At 37.9% G+C, this 10,000-nt stretch overlaps 1 protein-coding gene across 4 annotated transcripts in view; it reads right to left on the reverse strand.

Moving 5' to 3' along the window:
• Positions 1-10,000, reverse strand: part of LOC106883388 (steroid hormone receptor ERR1) — a 234,315-nt gene that overhangs the window by 192,467 nt on the left and 31,848 nt on the right. Inside the window, exon 1 of one of the 4 annotated variants that reach the window (XM_052973523.2) lies at positions 7,128-7,347. The exons of 2 other annotated variants lie outside the window; for them this stretch is intronic. The gene's annotated coding sequence lies outside the window, so the exon portion shown is untranslated. Of the gene's footprint in view, positions 1-6,405; positions 6,649-7,127; positions 7,348-10,000 lie in introns of those variants that run through there. One more of the 4 variants, XM_052973524.2, reaches the window with a different exon arrangement.

The following is a 10,000-nucleotide window of genomic DNA, read 5'->3' on the forward strand; positions in this document are numbered from 1 at the left end:
TTGAGTTATAAGCACACAAACAGATTGACAGAATGGGATTTATATATCAGATATATATATATTGGTATTCTCCTGGAATTATTGATATTACATAGTAGGTTAAAACAGGTTCATTGTAGGTAGGACCCAAAGCTGGATGTGAAGAAGAACTTGTTGACTAGTAGCGGCGAGCTGGCAGAAACGTTAGCACACCAGACAAAATGCTTAGCAGTATTTCGTCTGTCTACCATTACGTTCTGAGTTCAAATTCTGCTCAAGTCAACTTTGCCTTTCATCCTTTCGGGGTCGATAAATTAAGTACCAGTTACGCACTGGAGTCAATGCAATAGACTTAATCCTTTGTCTGTCCTTGTTTGTCCCCTCTATGTTTAACCCATTGTAGGCAATAAAGAATTAAGAAAACTGTTCAAAGGGTGGTCAATTTGTTAGTATATATAATGGGTTATTGGTATATATAGGATACTAGTTCATGTGGTATGTTGGTCCATATCAGGTATCAGATCATATGCAATATGGTCTATGTTCATATGGCTTCTTCCATACTGGGTGACATCATCGTCATTTAATGTATGTTTTGCATGCTGGCATAATTTGGATGGCTTGACAGGAGCTGGTGAACTAGAAGACTGCACCAAACTCCATTGTTTGCTTTGGCATGATTTGTATGAATAGATGATCTTCTTGATGCCAACTGCTTTTTATGTGACCCCAGCACTGGTGAGGTCAACAAGCAACTTGCAAGATAAGACCCCTCAACTGAATGGGGAGTAGTATTGAGTGGAATGGATATGTGCCAGGTAGTGAGAGGGACAGTATGAATAGAGTGACAGAAATAAGTGGTTATGGTGGCGAGTTGGCAGAAACGTTAGAACGCCGGGCGAAATGCTTAGCGGTCTTTCGCCTGTCTTCACGTTCTGAGTTTAAATTTCGCCAAAGTCGACTTTGCCTTTCATCCTTTCGGGGTCGATAAATTAAGTACCAGTTACGCACTGGGGTCAATACAATCGACTTAATCCCTTTGTCTGTCCTTGTTTGTCCCCTCTATGTTTAGCCCCCTGTGGGCAATAAAGAAATAAGAAATAAGTGCTTTGCAGTAAAGAAAGTAAAGTGGTTGGTATTAGAAAAGGCATCTGACTGTAGAAACCATGCCAAAGCAGACAGTAGAGCTTGACTTAGTCTTCTGACTTGCCAGCTCCCGTCAAACTATCCAACCCATACTAGATGGACAGAGTACATCAAATGATGATGGTGATAACTTTTCAAACTGTTCGTGTATATTTTTATCAATTGGTGTTCAATGTTTGTTAAGTTTAAGAGAGAGAGAGAGATGATGTTTCTTTCATAACATTATTTTTGTTTTTTTACTTAACCAACATTTTCTTGTAATCTAGCTTAGTATTAAAGCATCACACACTCGGTTTGAATAAATAACTTCAAAGTCGTGTTATAAGTCACAGTTGATTTATTCTACATGTCTTTTCACTAATGGAAAGTTGTAATTAAATATAGCTTACACCGGGACCGATTTAAGTCTTGAAGTAACTTCTAGATTAACCCAAATAATCTCCGCTAATTTTTCATCTGAGCTATCAGTAAAAACTCAGTCATGTCATAGAATTGTAAAAATAGATTTGAAGATCTTTAAAATTGTAAAATACATTAACTGAGGCAATGTTAGCTAAGTGCTTTGTGTGGTTGAGTGCTGAAGATGTACTGTTGTTGTTTAGAATATAACTTATATATAAGTATGCAAATACTCGCTTCAGATTTCACATGGTGCACAAATAACAATTTTTTTATTGGTTAGCAGAAATAAGCACCAATCTGCAAACAGTATGTTGGCTAAAAGTATAAACAAAACCTGCAAGTCCTTGTGCTTTTGCCTGATGAGATAACATGGAAACACCAGTGTCCCAGAATCTCATGTACCAATAAGCCAAGTGTGCCGAAGACACCATTGTCACAAAAGGCAAAAATTGTTCTCCTGTGATGTACACAACAGCAACTAGCATATTTTACAACTAAATCACCCTGGACATATTAAGAATAAATATGCAAATAATCATAACTTATGTGTTTGATCTTAATTAACTTCATTAGGCTATCAAACTGCCTGAAGCAACTTGACTCTTTAAATTGTTTAGATCTTAATTAAAACTTTCCATCACAATTGTGTCATAGACAATTTTTGCTGTTTTGAAGACCAGATTAGTTAATAAAGTTTGTCATTCTGTTAAATTAAATCAGAGATCAGGGAATCTCTCCAGGCTGAGCTGCTACTTCTCTGGTTGAGAGGTCATAGCTCCAGTTACATGGACATATGATTAGAAAAGTGCAGGAAATAACTGCAAGACAGATTCTTCAAGCCAAGCCAATCAGCAGGAGATCTAAGGATGGATAAGAGTGAGATGATTGGATAATATCCATAGTTTTAGAGAGTTTATCTAGGTCAAGCTACTTCTCCACATTGAGAGATCACACCGCCACTACTACAGACATACGATTAGAATGTCACACAAAAGAATTGCAGGACGGATTCTTCAAGCTGAACCAATTCACAAAAGCCCTATTGGAGTAGACCAAAAACAAAATGATCGAATAAAATCCATAGTCACAGATGGTCATGGTTGAGAATCCAGTCAAAAACATCTAATGAAGTTGCTTTTGATATGACCCTATGGAGGAGGTGCCTGAGGACTCTACTCCAATGACCCACCAAGGAATACTGGGTGGTGGGAAGGACAAAGAAGATGAATGGATGGAAATTTTATCAAATTCCTGATTATTTTCAAAATCATCTGAAACATAAAGGCAGTATTTTTTGTTAGAAATATAGTTAAAAATGGTTAATGAATATTCTAACTTTATTTTGATTTTAACAAAAAGTTCAGTTAATAAATCTCCAGCATGCTAAAGGTGGTGCTCCAGCATGGCCGCAGTCAAATGACTGAAACAAGTAAAAGAGTAAAAGAGTATATATGAAAGCTGCCAAATTAACAGATATTCAGTGCTGGAATATCTTATGATATTTGTTCTAGGTGTCAGTACTCTGAGTTCAAATCCAGTCAAAGTCAACTTCATCTGTCATCATTTAAAAGGTCGATAAATAAAGTACCAAACTATGACAGAGTTGGTTTGTTTTCTGTCTTACCCACTTTCTCTCTCTCTTTCTGGGTGAAATAAACTGAGGTTAAAACTGAGAAATGATGGACCCTTTTTCAGGTCCAGAAATTCAAGATACCGGGTATATCTTGATAGCACTCTTATGATTCCATTAAGGATTGTGGACCCAATTCAAGAAACAAACAGCAGACATTTACCTTTCTGTTTCTCACAGTACAGTCTTTGAAAGCCTCGACTCATTGCTGTATTATATATTATAGCATTGCTCTACTATAGTATACTAAACTAGGGGGTGTTTAGACTAAATTTGACAGTTTACATAAAAGAAAAAGAAAATTATATCCCATCCAAAATTTTAAATATTTGAAAAAAAAAAACAAAAGAAGTATTAACTAGATTATGGCTGAGAAATAACAGTTTACTCAAAGTAGCTGTCCTCAGCTTCCACCAAGGCCTCAAGGTGGCTATAGAACCAGGTATATGTATTCCTAACTGTGTCCTTGGGGAGATCTTCAAACACCTTCTTGATCTTTGCCACCAGCTCAGTCTTGGTGTTGAAAGCAGAGCAGTTGGTGTCTTTCTCAACTGCAACCCCTACACGGGATTGTAATCCATGGGATTACAATCAGGGGAATTAGGAAGTCGTAGAAATTCTCCAACAACCATTTCTGACTCTCTCTGTAAGTATAAGCTGAATCCTGCTGCCAGGCATATGGCCTTCCAACAGCAAAGCCTCTCCAACCAGGCTCTGACAACAGTCTCCAACAGCTTTACATAGTTGTTTAAATTGAGCCTGAGGCTAAATTCAAAGATGTGCAACAATATGACATCACTCTCACTGGAGACACACTCAAAGACCATCACAGTTTGGTACCTTGATTTTCATGATGTCCATGTCACATCTTACAACCTATAAAGATTTCACAGAGCATTGAGCAGTAGTCATGATGCAAATCATCATGATACAAGTAATTCTTTTCCAATATTCAGATGGCTTCCAGTCCTCCATGTCAGCTAACTTTTTCTCAACTACAACTGTAATTTTTAGGCCCTCCAATACTGTTGACTGTTCACCAATATATAAAGTGGTTTTAGAGAAAAAAAAAGAGACATAAAAAAAAAGTTAAATTTTGGCCTGAACACACTGTATTTCTAAAATACTAAACAACATATTATCAGCTCTAATCATTAAGAATACTCAATCAACATAGCATACAGAAATTAATTATCCTGAATTCATGACTTCTTAGAGAAGTTTAAACTTAAATTCATTAAACTATCATATTCTTCACATTGCAACACTAAATATAGATCCAAACATTCTAACACAAAAGTAGAAGACTCAGGAAAGCCTGGGATGAAGTGGTAAAACTGTTTGGATTATGTGTTTATGAACACTGCAAGCATATGAAATAAATTATATGCATGTAGCTTGTCCAACGAAAAAGACAAAATATCATTTATATTATAAAGATGCAGACAAGGCTGAGTGAAAATGAGTGCTTTCCAAGCACATCTATCCAGGTTCAGTCCCACGGTGTGGCACCTTCGGCAAGTGTCTTCTATTATAAAGCTTTGGGCTGACCAAAGCCTTGTGAGTGGTTTTGGCTGATAGAAACTAAAAGGCGGTGAGCTGGCAGAAACGTTAGCACGCCGGGCGAAATGCTTAGCAGTATTTCGTCTGCCGTTACGTTCTGAGTTCAAATTCCGCCGAGGTCGACTTTGCCTTTCATCCTTTCGGGGTCGATAAATTAAGTACCAGTTACGCACTGGGGTCGATGTAATCGACTTAATCCCTTTGTCTGTCCTTGTTTGTCCCCTCTGTGTTTAGCCCCTTGTGGGCAATAAAGAAATAAGAAACTAAAAGCCTAGCATAAATGTGTGTGTGTGTGTGTGTGTGCGTGCATGTGTTTGCCCCCACTACCACTTGACAGCAAGTGTTGGTTTGTTTATATCCCTGTAACCAAGTAGTTCAATAGAAGTGACTGGTAGGATAAGTAGCCAAGCATTAAAAAAAAATTAATTACTACAGTTGATTTGCTGGACTAAAACCCTTCAAGATGGTGCCCCAGCATGGCCACAGTCCAATGACTAAAACAAGAAAAAGCTTAAAGATTGACAAGGAAAACAAATGCAACAGTGACAGTAATGATGTCAGTCATGCAGAGACAGCTGTGGCAATGAGGGAAGCTTCTATGTGGTCACTGAAGCTGCTAAAAATAACAGCCAAATTATACTTAACTACCTTTAAAAAAAAACCAGGCAAGCAGAATAGATTCATGGGATAATAAAATCAAAGATACAACCAAACCCCAATCCCCAAAACAGATGGGAAGGTCATGAATGTAATAAACCTTTAATCATATATCTGTTTCATCATGTTTGACCATGGACAAGTTGATTGCTAGAAATAATACTAAATTTCTCTGATAACACTTTACTGTATTACAAAAAAAAAACAACATATTTTTATCATTTTATTTTTTTTATTTGTTTCAGTTATTTGACTGGAGCACCACCTTGAGGGGTTTTAGTCAAACAAATCAACCCCAATGTTTATTCTTTTAAAAATAAATACTGGGGTACTCATTTTAAATAAGTACTTGTTTTATCGACCTCTTATGCCAAGAAGCTAAGTTGCAAAGACATAAACAAACCAGCACTGGTTGTCAAGCAGTGGTGAGGTACAAACATAAACACACACGCACACACACACACACATCCATATGAATGGTTTCTTTCAGTTTCTAACTACGAAATCCACTCACTGGGCTTTGGGCAGCCTTAAGCAATAGTTGAAGAACTTGCCCAAGGTAGGGAAAAAAATAGAACATGTACTTTACTCCTAGACATCATTACCACCCTCTAACTGGATGGTCATGTTTGTGTTTGTCCCCAACCACTGCTTGACAGCCAGTGTTGGTTCGTTTACATCCCCATGACTTAGCAATTTGGCAAAGAGACTGACAAAATAAGTACCAGGCTTATCAAAAAATTAACTCTGGGGTCAATTCATTTAACTAGAACCCTCCAAGGCTCTGCTCCAGCATGGCTGCAGTCCAATGACTGAAACAAAACATAAAAGACAGTGAGGTCAGCAGCTAGAAATAGCAGCTGTATCACCTGCAACTCGGTTTTTCTGCCTCACAAAATTGATAGGTGATGAACACAGAGAATTTAGTCCGAAACACTGACAACCATTGTTGGGAGAGAGGGACTTATAGCTAGAAATAACAACCAGTGTATGATCTGAGGGAAGAAAAAAAGGTGATTGGCACTTACATACTGTTAACGAGGTAATCAGAGAACCCATTTCAAAGGTTAGATGGTCAGAGTTGGAAAGTCTCTCTTCATAGGTCTGTCTGATTAGGGTTGAATACGAGGTTTAAATAACAAGTGTAGTAATGCCGACAGCAGTGTTAGAGAGAAGATAGCATCAGCGGCAAAGGCAGCAGCGGTAGCATCATCAGTTTGATGGAACAACTTGCAATATCAACACAAACACACATAAATATATAAGTACATACACCTACACACACCTACACATACACACATATATATATATATATATATATATATATATATACACACACAAACATATTTATGCATATCATCGTCATTTAACATCAGTTTTTCCATGCTGGCATAGGTTGGACATTTTTACAAGAGCAGATGGGCCAAAGTATATATCTATATATATATATATATATATATATATATATATATATATATATATATATATATATATATATATATATATATACATGTGCATGTATATATATTTATTAAAACAGAAGATAGTGAAAATTTTTTTTACATCTATGTCTATATATATATATATGTATATGCACATATACATATATGACTTTAAACATACACAATATAAATATATATACATACAGAGATATATATGCATACACATATATACATTTATGTGTGTGTGAATTTGTGTATATAAATATATATATATATATATGTATAAAACCCGGTTCTTTTATGCTCACCAATTGTCAGTCGCAGCATTATATATCTGTCACAGAAAATTACTACTACTACTAGTACAACACTTGCTGCTACTGCTGCGGCTGCTGCTGCTGCTGCTGCGGCTGCTGCTGCTGCGGCTGCTGCTGCTGCTAGAAGTAATTATAGTACAGTATCTCCTGCAGTTACTATTATTACTGTTGCTGCTGTTACTCCTATAATTACCATCACTACAGCTGATACTCCTCTCCCTCTTCCTCCTCCTTCTCCTCCTCCTCCTCCTACTACTACTACTACTACAAGTAAATGAAGTACTCCAGCTGCTGGTAGTATTACTAATGAAGAGGAAGTGAGATGAATGGCAATATGCTGTGCTTGAGAAGACCCATCCATCTCTGAGGCTCTGTCAAGCCTTCTCCCACACCTCATCTAACATCCATTCTTCCATCAATCTTCTATGTTACCCTGTTTCCTCCTTCATTTGCCTCCCCCACCACCACCACCACCTCTGCTCAACTGATATTCTCTCTCTCTCTCTCTCTTTAATCATGTCACTATTTTCACTCCTGGTGCACTTACCTACACATCCATCTTTTCCGCTCGCCTCTATCCTATTCTGTCTTTTACATTACCTTGTAACTTTCTCATTACACATCCCTCTATCTCTCTCCAGATGGATAAGTCACCTCTTCCGCAAGACACCTGCTCCTGTCTCCCTGCCTTTCTTTCTTATCCCATTTTTTATCCCTCAACTTAGTTGTGGGGGTTTTATCTTGTAGGTACTTGGCGACCCCACAAGTGCTGGGAAGGGCATCCAGCTGTTGAACCCATACCAATGCAGACAGTAAAGATAAAGTAAATCTCTGTATTTGTCCCTTACCAATGCTTGTCAACTGGTGTTGGTTTGTTTATGCTCCTGTCACTTAAGAGTTCAACAAAAGCAACCAACGGAATAAGTACCAGACTTGTAAAAGATACATATAAAGAGTAGCGGGGAGTAATGCATGCATATATATGTGTGTGTATGTAAGGAGATATGTATGTGTATGAATATATGCATAAGTACATGATGTTTATATATACACACACATTTACAGTGTGTGTGCATGTGTGTGTATATGTTTGTGCATACATATACATGTACGTAGATATGTATGAATGTATTTGCATATATGTGTGGGTGTATATAGATGACAGACAGAGAGATAGGTAGATGGATAGACAGCAAGAAAGATAGACAGAAAAATAGATAGACAGAAAAATAGATAGACAGAAAAATAGATAGACAGAAAAATAGATAGATAGACAGACAGAGAGATAGACAAACAGATAGACAGACAGATAGACAGACAGATAGACAGACAGATAGACAGATAGACAGAGATAGACAGATAGATAGACAGATAGATAGACAGATAGATAGACAGATAGATAGACAGATAGATAGACAGATAGATAGACAGATAGATAGACAGATAGATAGACAGATAGATAGACAGACAGAAAGACAGACAGAAAGACAGATAGATAGACAGACAGAAAGACAGATAGAAAGACAAATAGAAAGACAGACAGACAGACAGACAGGCAGGCAGGCAGGCAGGCAGGCAGGCAGGCAGGCAGGCAGACAGACAGACAGACAGGCAGACAGACAGACAGACAGACAGACAGACAGACAGACAGACAGACAGACAGACAGACACACAAGCACATGTACATACATTCTCCTCCTAATTCAGAATAAATTTTGACCAGCCACCTGCTTGGTAGGAATGATGTGAAGGAAAGTATCTTCTGTTGTTCATCATTCTTTAACCCTTTAGCATTCAGATTTATTCACATTGCTTTGAATTAATCATGCATCATCACATAGCTTCAATATTTCAATGATGTGGTCATATATTTTTAGAATAACATTGTAGGATAGGTATGAGAGACAGGATCTGGCTGGTTTGAGCATAACACAGGTTGAATATTTGGACCAGATATAGCAGGTTTAAATGTTAAATGGTTAAGTCTTAAGGTCTTGCAGATTTTTATGGTCTCAGACACCAGCAAATGAATAAAAGAGTTTCATTCAGTCCCCAAGAACACAAGTTCAGCCATACTTTGCTCCAGACAGGTTGTTGTTGTTGGCACTCCGTCGCTTACGACGTCGAGGGTTCCAGTTGATCCGATCAACGGAACAGCCTGCTAGTGAAATTAACGTGCAAGTGACTGAGCACTCCACAGACACGTAGTTCTCAGGGATATTCAGCGTGATACAGTGTGACAAGGCTGACCCTTTGAATTACAGGCACAACAGAAACAGGAAGTAAGAGTGAGAGAAAGTTGTGGTGAAAGAGTACAGCAGGGTTCGCCACCATCCCCTGCCAGAGCCTCATGGGGCTTTAGGTGTTTTCGCTCACTAAACACTCACTACGCTAGGTCTGGGAATCGAAACCGCAATCCTATGACCGCGAGTCCACTGCCCTAACCACTGGGCCATTGCGCCTCCACCCAGACAGGTTGATATATATCATATTGCTCCAATAATACGTATGAAGCTAAAAGTGTATCTTGTGTACAGGATTTGCAAACTTCTTATTAATGGTCCATTGATGTCCTCCTTCTCTTGAATTTTTCTAATCATATTGGTATTCAGGAGGCAGCTGACTTCCATAGCAGAACATATCTTTTCCTTGTGGTCCCAAACAATAATCTCTGGTTGGCTATATTTTAACTTGGAGGCTGTCTTAAATTTTAAGCTCCAACAATATTCTTTTGACTCATCAATCTCAATATAGCAAACTTTGTCAGTTGGTATTTTCTTCTTTTTTTTTTTATCCTCTTCCAGAATGTTCTGGCCACTACATCATGTCTCCTGGAATGATAATATCAGGAAGACATTCTCTCA

The sequence above is a fragment of the Octopus bimaculoides genome, chromosome Z (assembly GCF_046866305.1).
Source record: "Octopus bimaculoides isolate indiv1 chromosome Z, ASM4686630v1, whole genome shotgun sequence".
NCBI lineage: Eukaryota > Metazoa > Mollusca > Cephalopoda > Octopoda > Octopodidae > Octopus > Octopus bimaculoides.